Here is an 11,839-nt window from a genome sequence, read left to right on the forward strand (position 1 = left end):
TCTCTCGGCTTCGAGAAGAAGGGGGGAGCGGCGGAGTTTCTTGAAGATGGAGTAGTAGCAACCAACGAGGGGGGACGAACTGCCCCTGTTTCCTCTGCTTATAAAGAGGGACGGGGCGGACGTTTCGCCCTTCCTAATAAACAACCACCCACGATCTCCCCCACGATGCCGCATTCAACGCGTGCCGTTATGGGAGAGCGCGGTGGATACGGAGCGGGATTTGGTGTGGCCCAGTTCGCGTGTGCCCGTGCCCTGTCTTGGGCCTGGCCCAACAGCGCTCGGCACCGTGTCTGGCCCAGGCCCCGGGGCTCCTGTCAGTGTACTAGAATAGGGGTACCCTAGTACCCCGAACTTGTGCACGGGCAGTTGCAGCGCCCCGTGGCAAGGCTTGCCGGGCGAACGCCAAGACCCTCCAAGGTTCCCTTGGAGCCATTCAAGAACAAAATATTTTAAGCTTAGGATACAGGGCCCCGGCAAGAGGAGCTTGCCGGGAAGGCCAACCGAGGCACTCCAAGGAACTTGTCGCGACGCGCCACGCGCTCCGGCAAGGCAACAAGGCCCCGGCAAGAGGAGCTTGCCGGGAAGACTAACCAAGTTACCTCGAAGCCCGGTGAGCGACAAGCCTCCGGGCCCGACAAGATAGCAGCAATGGTAATGCGCTTGCCGCGGCAGGCGGCCACTTTGTGCCCACGCTCCAGCTCATCCGCCAACGTGTCGTTCTGGGGGCCTCTCCAGACGCGCGTGGCGGGAGGCTGGGCAGCCAGCGGTACACTGTGGCATGCGAAGCTGACAAGATCACCATCGTGGCGAACGGTGGCGCCCCTAACGGTCCCTTTCTGCACTGTTTGGGCGACTCAGACGGGCATTTAATGCCCTTGTCCCCTGCCGTCAGAGTTAGGTAGGGTGCACTGTACAAATAACTGTACCAACCACCTCGCTTTTTACATTTGTGCCCTTCTCTACGTTGCCACCTGTCGGTGACCCCTTTAGCGTATAAAAGGAGGCCCATGCGCAACGTAGAGGGGGTTCGGAGGTTCGGTCACTTCGACTCATTTGTAAACCAGAAAGACACCACGCTCTCTCGGGAGCAAGAACACAAGATAATATAGCCAGACAAGCAGCAGTAGGAATATTATCTCTCCTGAGAGCTGCGAAGCTGGGTAAACCGCTCATGTGCTTCGCCTCGATCTGCTCTTCGTGCGACCTCCGCCCCCCGCCGAACCGAAAGGGGCCCGGTCCGCCGACCCCATAGGTGTTCGTGGGTCAGTTTCCCCCCGACACGCTCTTCTCATGTTCGCGCTCCTCAAAGTGGTTAAGACACTTTGGAGCCCAGTGATTAGGATCACCGCAGACATGGCAAAGTCCCTTCCCCTTCTTATGAGAATTCTTCTTGAAGTTGGTAGAATGTGATGGCTTGTTCTTTGTATCAAACTTGCCTTTGCCCTGAGTTTTGTTCTTATTGTTTTTGTACTTGTTGGGCTGGGAGTTCTTCTTCTGTACCATGTGGGCACTAGAACCTCCCTCAGCAACTCGAGCACGTGTGTCCTTTGCTCTCGCCTTCTCTTCAACATCAAGAGTACCAATGATATCCGCAACGGAAAACTCCTGTCTCTTGTGTTTCAGGGAAGTAGCAAAATTGTTCCACGAAGGTGGAAGCTTGGCAATGATGCCTCCGGCAACAAATTTGTCCGGTAACACACACTTGAAGTACTCAAGTTCTTTTGCGAGTGACTGTATCTCATGAGTACAACAGGGCGCTCATCAATCACCTTGTAGTCATAGAATTGCTCCATGACGTACAACTCGCTGCCGGCGTCCGAGGCACCAAACTTGGCCTCGAGTGCAACCCACATGTCCTTGCCGTTGTCAAACGACATATACGAATCCACAATGGAGTCATCAAGAACACTCAGAAGAGCACCTTTAAAGACGGTATCGATCTTCTCAAAAGCTTCCAGCTGTGCTGGATTAAGATCGCCCTCAGGCTTGCCCTTGGTGGCATCATAGCAGCCCATGGTCTGAAACCAGTAGACTGCTCTCGTGCGCCACCTCTTATATTGCGCCCCCTTAAAGGCAGGCGGTTTCAGATGCGTAGCAAAACCACTCAGAGTAAATTGCCTATATTCAGGTTTTTGGATTGAAGGAAATATGAGCAAATTACTACGAGATTTAATTCGAATAAACAGAATATAAATCATGACCACAACAGTAGAGATTAAACTAATCATGCAAACTAGCATAGCAGATGAACATATCACATCTAGGGCACATACTAGAAACATGAATTCTACCACGATCTCGAACAGGAAGGATAGAATCACATACGGTGCAGCGGGTGTAGCACCGCCAACGTTGATGTTGTCGCCCATGTCATCGAGGATGAGGTTGCCGAGGTCGGGCAAGAAGTCGTCGTTCGTGAAGTCGTCGCTGTCAGCAGTCGCGTGAGTGCGCTCCCCAAAAAGCTGATCGCCCCTCTCCCGTAAAGGATCACGAGAGGCGGGGTTCTGGAGGCCTGCTATCCCTTCTCGCGGTGCATGCCGAAAGGAGGGATGGAGAAGACTAGCTTGGCGGCGCAATGATCTGGAACGGTGATGAGAAACCATACGAAGCGGCGGCTAGGGTAGACGTCTGCCCTGACTATATATTGCGGGTCGGGTAGGTCGTGGGAGTAAACCCCACGTCCGAGTCATCACGATCCAAAAGAATCAGAAACGGTTCAGTAATTAACGCGTCCGTTAATTATTAATTAATGACTCATTGATTTTCCCATGCAGCAAAAGTATAGACAACGTGCATAGCTCTGTCCTCGGCTCGGCTCAATCCCACAACCCGCAACCCGCAACCCGCGGCGCGTCATGACGAGGCGTGGCGTGGCGTGGCGAGGCGAGCGAGGAGGAGGAGCGCGCGTGTAGGTCTCCTCTTCTCATGCTCATACAAGTGGTAGAAGAGCTCACCTTATAAAGAGGTGCAACTCTCTCTCAACTTCCAATGTGGGACTAAACTTTAGCCTCACTCACTCCACTCACATGTGTGCACGAATGGGCCAAGAGAATTTCAGAATTTTAGTTGGGCTTTGGGCCAAAGGCCTACTAGCAAAATTCCAACAATCCCCCACAAAGTCTCATTGGCACATCTCATCATTTAGTTCCAAACCATTGTTTTATATATCGGTGCTTAGTGGAGACTGTGAAGTTGAACTTACACTTAGAAATTTATGCTACACTAGATCACAACTTGAATAGTGGACTATGCCTTGAACTACAAGTTTTCTGTGAAACTTGTTTCACACAAATTCTTGACCGATACTGGGCTGCCGCAAGGCTTCCCCGCGGGTGGAGCGTATACGTCATACTCCAGGGCCTTTCATGAATTTATTAGAGAACACCCAATTCTCACAGATTGCGATGTTGACAGTCAAATTCATATAGGTGTGTTCCTCAGAAGATGTTCTGCAGGACAACATCTCTGCTTACCCGAATAAGCCACTTGGAACACATTAAGATAATTATCAACCTGCCATGCAGATCAGGAGAGTATTACATCTTTACGGAGTGGGATAATTAATATAGGGATACTCTCCTCCCAGCTGACCAACAGCTCGACTCCCACTTCTACTTCACGGGATCTCCGATCACATAGAGTGGGTTGCCACTATGGACAACTCGTGCGGTGGGTCTCAAACCCATCTCCATCGATGCATTATCTATCACATTACGTGATAGACCCTTTGTGAAGGGATCTGCCAAGTTTTTCGACGTTTGGATATAATCCAACGTAATAACTCCGGAGTTCCTCAATTTTCTGACAGATTTTAGTCTCCTCTTCACATGCCTTGAGGACTTCATATTGTCCTTAGAACTGTTTATCTTGACGATCACACACAGTTCATCAGGATAGGGGGTATTGGTTTTTCAACCATAGGTAAGTCCATCAAGAGTTCACGAAGCCACTCTGCTTCAACAGTGGCCGTGTCTAATGCTGTGAGTTCTGCTTCCATAGTTGACCTCGTTAAGATGGTCTGCTTGCAAGACTTCCAGGAAACAGCGCCACCACCAAGTGTAAAAACATAACCACTTGTGGCCTTAATCTCATCAGCATCAGATATCCAGTTTGAGTCACTATAACCCTCCAGTACCCTTGGATACCCGGTGTAGTGAATCCCATAGCTCGCGGTGCCTTTCAAATAGCGCATAACTCTCTCAAGCGCATGCCAATGATCATCTCCCGGTTTTGACACAAACCGACTCAGCTTGCTCACAGCAAAAGAGATGTCAGGCCTCGTGGCACTCGCCAAATACATAAGCGAGCCAATAATCTGAGAATACCTCAGTTGATCTCTAGCAATCCGTCGATTCTTTCGAAGCAACACACTAGCATCATATGGAGTTGGAGAAGGCGTGCAGTCGCTATACCCAAAATGTCTCAAGACCTTTTCCACATAATGAGACTGAAGCAGTGTGATCCCACCATTCTCATCTCTCAACAGCTTGATGTTTAAGATAACATCAGCTACTCCTAGATCCTTCATCTCAAAACAGCGAGATAAGAAATCCTTAACCTCCTTGATTAAATCAAGTTTGGTTCCAAAGATCAATATGTCATCGACATACAGACAAAGAATAACTCCTTCGCCCCCACCATAGCGATAGTACACGCACTTGTCACCATCGTTTACTACAAAGCCGGCAACAGTTAATGTTCTTTCAAACTTCTCATGCCACTCCTTAGGAGCTTGTTTAAGGCCATATAAAGACTTTAATAACTTGCACACCTTTCCTTCCTGACCAGGTACTACAAAACCATCTGGCTGATCCATGTAAATTTCCTCCTTCAACTCTCCATTAAGGAAAGCCGTCTTAACGTCCATTTGATGAACGAGAAGACCATGTGAGGCAGCCAGTGATAGTAGCACAGTCTAGCCACGGGTGAGTAAGTATCAAAGAAGTCTTCACCTTCTTTCTGGGTATAACCCTTGGCCATAAGCCGTGCCTTGTACTTTTCAATCATACCGTCAGGTCTAAGCTTCTTCTTGAACACCCACTTACATCCTACAGGTTTGCACCCATATGGACGGTCAGTGATCTCCCAGGTACCATTAGCTAAGATGGAATCCATCTCGCTACGTACAACTTTCTTCCAGTAGTCAGCATCAGGAGATGCATAGGCTTCTGAAATAGTCCTGGGTGTGTCATCCACGAGGTACACAATGAAATCATCACCAAAAGACTTTGCAGTCCTCTGTCACTTACTCCTCACAGGAGTTCCATTGTTACCCTCAACAGGATTCTCAATGTGTTCCATCGCAATGGTGGGTTCAGGAATTACAGTGAATTCCTCACTAGATGGAGTAGGTATCTCCTGATTTGATGAACTCGACATATCCTTCATAGGAAATATGTCCTCAAAGAAAGTTGCATCATTTGATTCCATAATCGTACCAACATGCATGTCGTATACCTCAGATTTTATTATCAAAAATCTATAGCCGATGCTATGAAAAGCATAGCCCAGAAGGACACAATCCACGGTTTTTGGTCCAAGCTTGCGCTTCTTGGGAATTGGTATATTGACTTCCGCCAAACAACCCCAAGTACGTAGGTAAGAGAGTTTCAACCTTTTCCTTTCCCATTGCTCAAATGGAGTCATGGTCTTATGCTTTGTGGGAACTCGGTTTAGGACATGACACGCAGTCATTAGCGCCTCCCCCCACCATTCCTTGGATAGATCCGAAGTGTCTAACATGGTGTTAACCATATCAGTTAGAGTTCGGTTCTTTCTTTCGGCTACCCCATTTGACTGGGGTGAGTAGGGAGGCGTCCTCTCATGGATTATACCATGTTCCGCACAAAACAGATCAAATTCATTGGAAAAATACTCTCCACCACGATCGGACCTAAGCCGTTTAATTTTCTGATCAAGTTGGTTCTCTGCCTCAGCTTTATAGTTTTTAAAGAAAGTCAAAGCCTCATCTTTTGATTTCAGAAGATACACATAACAATATCTAGTGGATTCATCAATCAACGTCATGAAGTATCTCTTTCCACCTTTTGTCATCACGCCATTCATCTCACAAAGATCAGAATGTATAAGCTCTAGTGGCGCCAAGTCTCTTGCCTCTGCAGTCTTATGGGACTTGCGAGGTTGCTTAGCTTGCACACATACTTGGCACTTGGAGCCTTTGACAGTAGAGATTTTCGGAATTAAATTTATATTGGCTAACCATGTCATGCAACCAAAGTTAATATGACAGAGTCGTGAATGCCAAATATTAGACTCATTATTGTGGCAAACATTATTAATAACTTTAGTGCAAATATCTGACAAAGATAGGCGGAACAAGCCTCCGCACTCATAGCCTTTTCCAACAAATTGTCCACACTTAGAAATTACAACTTTATTGGATTCGAAAACCAACTTAAAACCATCTCGACATAAACGGGAACCGCTAACGAGATTTTTATTAATGGACGGCACATGATGAACGTTCTTCAGACGCACAGTCTTCCCCGAAGTAAACTTTAGATCGACCATACCAACACCTCGAACGATGGCATGTGACCCGTTCCCCATCAGCACGGGTGAAGTCCCTGTTGACTGGTAAGAAGAAAACATGGAGGCGTCAGCACAAACATGTACATTGGCACCGGTGTCAATTAACCAATCAGGGGATTGAAATACTGAAAGGATGGTAGGAAAAATACCGTACCCTGATTCCTTCATATCAGTATCACCGATGACAACATTAGAGGACTTGCCACTCTTCTCATGTTCGCGCTCCTCAAAGTGGTTAGGACACTTTGGAGCCCAGTGATTAGGATCACCGCAGACATGGCAAAGTCCCTTCCCCTTCCTATGAGAATTCTTCTTGAAGTTGGTAGAATGTGATGGCTTGTTCTTTGTATCAAACTTGCCTTTGCCCTGAGTTTTGTTCTTATTGTTTTTGTACTTGTTGGGATGGGAGTTCTTCTTCTGTACCATGTGGGCACTAGAACCTCCCTCAGCAACTCGAGCACGTGTGTCCTTTGCTCTCGCCTTCTCTTCAACATCAAGAGTACCAATGAGATCCGCAACGGAAAACTCCTGTCTCTTGTGTTTCAGGGAAGTAGCAAAATTGTTCCACGAAGGTGGAAGCTTGGCAATCATGCCTCCGGCAACAAATTTGTCCGGTAACACACACTTGAAGTACTCAAGTTCTTTTGCGAGCGACTGTATCTCATGAGCCTGCTGTACAACAGGGCGCTCATCAGTCATCTTGTAGTCATAGAATTGCTCCATGACGTACAACTCGCTGACGGCGTCCGAGGCACCAAACTTGGCCTCGAGCGCAGCCCACATGTCCTTGCAGTTGTCAAACGACATATACAAATCCACAATGGAGTCATCAAGAACACTCAGAAGAGCGCCTTTAAAGAGGGTATCGATCTTCTCAAAAGCTTCCAGCTGTGCTGGATTTAGATCGCCCTCAGGCTTGCCCTTGGTGGCATCATAGCAGCCCATGGTCTGAAACCAGTAGACTGCTCTCGTGCGCCACCTCTTATATTGCGCCCCCTTAAAGGCAGGCGGTTTCAGATGCGCAGCAAAACCACTCGGAGGAAATTGCCTATATTCAGGTTTTTGGATTGAAGGAAATATGAGCAAATTACTACGAGATTTAATCCGAATAAACAGAATATAAATCATGACCACAGCAGTAGAGATTAAACTAATCATGCGAACTAGCATAGCAAATGAATATATCACATCTAGGGCACATACTAGAAACATGAATTCTACCACGATCTCCAACAGGAAGGATAGAATCACATACGATGCAGCGGGTGCAGCACCGCCAGCGTTGATGTTGTCGCCCATGTCGTCGAGGATGAGGTTGCCGAGGTCGGGGAAGAAGTCGTTGCTGCCAGCAGTCGTGCGAGTGCACTCCCCAAAAACCTAATCGCCCCTCTCCCGTATAGGATCACGAGAGGCGGGGTTCCGGAGGCCTGCTGTCCCTTCTCGCGGTGCACGCAGGAAGGAGGGATGGAGAAGACTAGCTTGGCGGCGCAATGATCTGGAACGGTGATGAGAAACCATATGAAGCGGCGGCTAGGGTAGACGTCTGCCCTGACTATATATTGCGGGTCGGGTAGGTCGTGGGAGTAAACCCCACGTCCGAGTCGTCACAATCCAAAAGAATCGGAAACGGTTCAGTAATTAACGCGTCCATTAATTATTAATTAATGACTCATTGATTTTCCCATGCATCAAAAATATAGACAACGTGCATAGCTCTGTCCTCGGCTCGGCTCAATCCCACAACCGCGGCGCATCGTGACGACGCGTGGCGTGGCGTGGCGAGGCGAGCGAGGAGGAGGAGCGCGCGTGTAGGTCTCCTCTTCTCATGCTCATACAAGTGGTAGAAGAGCTCACCTTATAAAGAGGTGCAACTCTCTCTCAACTTCCAATGTGGGACTAAACTTTAGCCTCACTCACTCCACTCACATGTGTGCACGAATGGGCCAAGAGAATTTCAGAATTTTAGTTGGGCTTTGGGCCAAAGGCCTACTAGCAAAATTCCAACAATCCCCCACAAAGTCTCATTGGCACATCTCATCATTTAGTTCCAAACCAATGTTTTATATATCGGTGCTTAGTGGAGACTGTGAAGTTGAACTTTCACTTAGAAATTTATGCTACACTAGATCACAACTTGAATAGTGGACTATGCCTTGAACTACAAGTTTTCTGTGAAACTAGTTTCACACAAATTCTTGACCGATACTAGGCTGCCGCAAGGCTTCCCCACGAGTGGAGCGTATACGTCATACTCCAGGGCCTTTCATGAATTTATTAGAGAACACCCAATTCTCACAGACTGCGACGTTGAAAGTCAAATTCATATAGGTGTGTTCCTCAGAAGATGTTCTGCAGGACAACATCTCTGCTTACCCGAATAAGCCACTTGGAACACATTAAGATAATTATCAACCTGCCATGCAGATCAGGAGAGTATTACATCTTTACGGAGTGGGATAATTAATATAGGGATACTCTCCCAACTGACCAACAACTTGTCTCCCACTTCTACTTCACGGGATCTCCGATCACATAGAGTGGGTTACCACTATGGACAACTCATGCGGTGGGTCTCAAACCCATCTCCATCGATGCATTATCTATCACATTACGTGATAGACCCTTTGTGAAGGGATCTGCCAAGTTTTTCGACGTTGGGATATAATCCAACGTAATAACTCTGGAGTTCCTCAATTTTCTGACAGATTTTAGCCTCCTCTTCACATGCCTTGAGGACTTCATATTGTCCTTAGAACTGTTTATCTTGACGATCACAGTTTGATTATCACAGTTCATCAGGATAGGGGGTATTGGTTTTTCAACCATAGGTAAGTCCATCAAGAGTTCATGAAGCCACTCTACTTCAACAGTGGCAGTGTCTAATGCTGTGAGTTCTGCTTCCATAGTTGACCTCGTTAAGATGGTCTGCTTGCAAGAATTCCAGGAAACAGCGCCACCACCAAGTGTAAAAACATAACCACTTGTGGCCTTAAACTCATCAGCATCAGATATCCAGTTTGAGTCACTATAACCCTCCAGTACCCTTGGATACCCGGTGTAGTGAATCCCATAGCCCGCGGTGCCTTCCAAATAGCGCATAACTCTCTCAAGCGCATGCCAATGATCATCTCCCGGTTTTGACACAAACCGACTCAGCTTGCTCACAGCAAAAGAGATGTCAGGCCTCGTGGCACTCACCAAATACATAAGCGAGCCAATAATCTGAGAATACCTCAGTTGATCTCTAGCAATTCGTCGATTCTTTCGAAGCAACACACTAGCATCATATGGAGTTGGAGAAGGCGTGCAGTCGCTATACCCAAAACGACTCAAGACCTTTTCCACATAATGAGACTGAAGCAGTGTGATCCCACCATTCTCATCTCTCAACAGCTTGATGTTTAAGATAACATCAGCTACTCCTAGATCCTTCATCTCAAAACAGCGAGATAAGAAATCCTTAACCTCCTTGATTAAATCAAGTTTGGTTCCAAAGATCAATATGTCATCGACATACAGACAAAGAATAACTCCTTCGCCCCCACCATAGCGATAGTACACGCACTTGTCACCATCGTTTACTACAAAGCCGGCAGCAGTTAATGTTCTTTCGAACTTCTCATGCCACTCCTTAGGAGCTTGTTTAAGGCCATATAAAGACTTTAATAACTTGCACACCTTTCCTTCCTGACCAGGTACTACAAAACCATCTGGCTGATCCATGTAAATTTCCTCCTTCAACTCTCCATTAAGGAAAGCCGTCTTAACGTCCATTTGATGAACGAGAAGACCATGTGAGGCGGCCGGTGATAGTAGCACCCGAATTGTGGTCAGTCTAGCCACCGGTGAGTAAGTATCAAAGAAGTCTTCACCTTCTTTCTGGGTATAACCCTTGGCCACAAGCCGTGCCTTGTACTTTTCAATCGTACCATCAGGTCTAAGCTTCTTCTTGAACACCCACTTATATCCTACAGGTTTGCACCCATATGGATGGTCAGTGATCTTCCAGGTACCGTTAGCTAAGATGGAATCCATCTCGCTACGTACAGCTTCCTTCCAGTAGTCAGCATCAGGAGATGCATAGGCTTCTGAAATAGTCCTGGGTGTGTCATCCACGAGGTACACAATGAAATCATCACCAAAAGACTTTGCAGTCCTTTGTCTCTTACTCCTCACAGGAGTTCCATTGTTACCCTCAACAGGATTCTCAACGTGTTCCATCGCAATGGTGGGTTCAGGAATTACAGTGAATTCCTCACTAGATTGAGTAGGTATCTCCTGATTTGATGAACTCGACATATCCTTCATAGGAAATATGTCCTCAAAGAAAGTTGCATCATTTGATTCCATAATCATACCAACATGCATGTCGGATACCTCAGATTTTATTATCAAAAATGTATAGCCGATGCTATGAAAAGCATAGCCCAGAAGAACACAATCCACGGTTTTTGGTCCAAGCTTGCGCTTCTTGGGAATTGGTATATTGACTTTCGCCAAACAACCCCAAGTAAAGTAGGTAAGAGAGTTTCAACCTTTTTCTTTTGTAACATCCCAAATTTACAATTTGGAATGTTATACACTAGATCATCATGCATATCATATTTTCATGCATTTTGGTTGATCCTAGAAATTTCACCCAACCCAAGGACCTTCGGAGAGAGTTGGAGATTTCGTTATTTTCATATTTGAGTTCTCTCAAATTTTGGAAAAAAGAGGATCATTTGATTTATTTATTTCATCTTCAATTATTTTCCCAATATCAAATATGAGAGAGGGAAATAATATGACTTTTCCCAAAATTTAGGAAAAATGAAGATCTAATGAATAAATCAAATTTTGGTTTTCGGTGTTTGTTTGCTTTTTATTTGGATAGGGAAAAATGCGCGTTTTCAAAAAATTGCATTCTAGGTCCGGAGTAAAGTTCATTTTGTTCGACTCATTTTTAGGAGTCGGGGAAAATTTACTTTAGTAATTTTGGAGTTTGTTTAGTTTAGTTTTCTTTTGTTTTTCTGCACGCGAATCCAGTTAAAAAAAAGGGACCAAGGCCAGCCGGGCCAAAGGCCCAGCCAGCCGGCCGCCTCCCCAGCCAGCGCGCGCGCCAGGCGCAGCGCCAGGCCACCGCCTCCCTCACCCTAGGCCGAGTCCCAGAGGGACTCTAGGCCGGTTAGCCCCCCCTTTCCTTATTTTGTTTTCCCTCTTTTGCTTGCCCCCTACCCCAAGTAATCCCCCACCTATATAAATACACCCCAAACCCCCCCTTGCCTCACATCAATCCCAAGCCCCT

The 11,839-nt window shown here is 46.7% G+C and overlaps 1 pseudogene; it reads right to left on the bottom strand.

Moving 5' to 3' along the window:
- Positions 1 to 11,839, bottom strand: part of LOC119283902 — a 126,420-nt pseudogene that overhangs the window by 107,716 nt on the left and 6,865 nt on the right.

Source organism: Triticum dicoccoides, chromosome 4A (assembly GCF_002162155.2).
Source record: "Triticum dicoccoides isolate Atlit2015 ecotype Zavitan chromosome 4A, WEW_v2.0, whole genome shotgun sequence".
In the NCBI taxonomy this organism is placed as follows: domain Eukaryota; kingdom Viridiplantae; phylum Streptophyta; class Magnoliopsida; order Poales; family Poaceae; genus Triticum; species Triticum dicoccoides.